Here is a 996-nt window from a genome sequence, read left to right as displayed (position 1 = left end):
ACAGCTCAGTATAATGTCAAGCAACATGGGTGACTTTCTTCAAGTGCTCGACATTGCTCTTCCCCACATTCCGGCCTGACTATGTGGGAGCATATCTCAGAACCCGAGCTACCCAACTACCCTTGGGGCAAACATAGGTGTGACTGAATTCTAACTCCAGGGCATCAAGCTATTCAGGGAGCTGCACTAGGACAACAGTGCTGGTCACAGAGTAGCATGTGGAAATTTCCTTTAAATGTCTTGTCTCGGGAGCTCACATCCACATGATTTCCTGTAGTGCATGTTTGGTAGGGACAACTGCATATTATCTTATCAATTTTCAAGAGATAATATGTTAAGGCAGTTTATTGTTAGGTTCACCGCCTTCTGGATATGTTGTTGGATAGGTGATACCTAGTAAATGCTGTGTTGGGAGAATATTAGAACATGTTTTATGATACCTGACCATCATCTTGCATATGATACTATGCTGTCATATTAGGAGGCTGCTGTATTCATGTACAGGATAAGGATTTATAGAGTCTGAAGCTTTAGGTACCTAAGATAAGATCTCAAATTTGTCAGTTATGTAAAAACATCTAAGAATTAAGTAAAAACATGATCAGGCTACCATTTAATTAGCAAGATTATTTACTACTATCGGTAGGTACAGGTGTATAAGAAATAAGAGATTAAAGAGAAATAAAGTCACATTTTACACATCAGACTTAAGGCTCCAAGTTTGATACTTCCTCCCATTAAATAGTGCATGTATGAATACATCACCATGAATCCCTGTACTATATGCAATAATAGTGCATCAAAACAATAAATAAAGAATAACTTCAAAATAAATAAATAAATAGTGCTTTTTTGAATGTTTGTGTCCATGTGCAGGTAAAATGTAATGTACTTTCTTAAATGTATTTATTTTTTTCTTTTTTCAGTTTTCAAAAAGACTTTGTTATAGATTTCCAAACAATCTTTCAATAGTTATCCTGAGTCTACTATGTACAA

This window comes from Marmota flaviventris, chromosome 12 (genome assembly GCF_047511675.1).
Source record: "Marmota flaviventris isolate mMarFla1 chromosome 12, mMarFla1.hap1, whole genome shotgun sequence".
Lineage (NCBI taxonomy): Eukaryota > Metazoa > Chordata > Mammalia > Rodentia > Sciuridae > Marmota > Marmota flaviventris.
The sequence above is the reverse complement of the archived record's forward strand: the minus strand, read 5'-3'. Positions refer to the sequence as shown.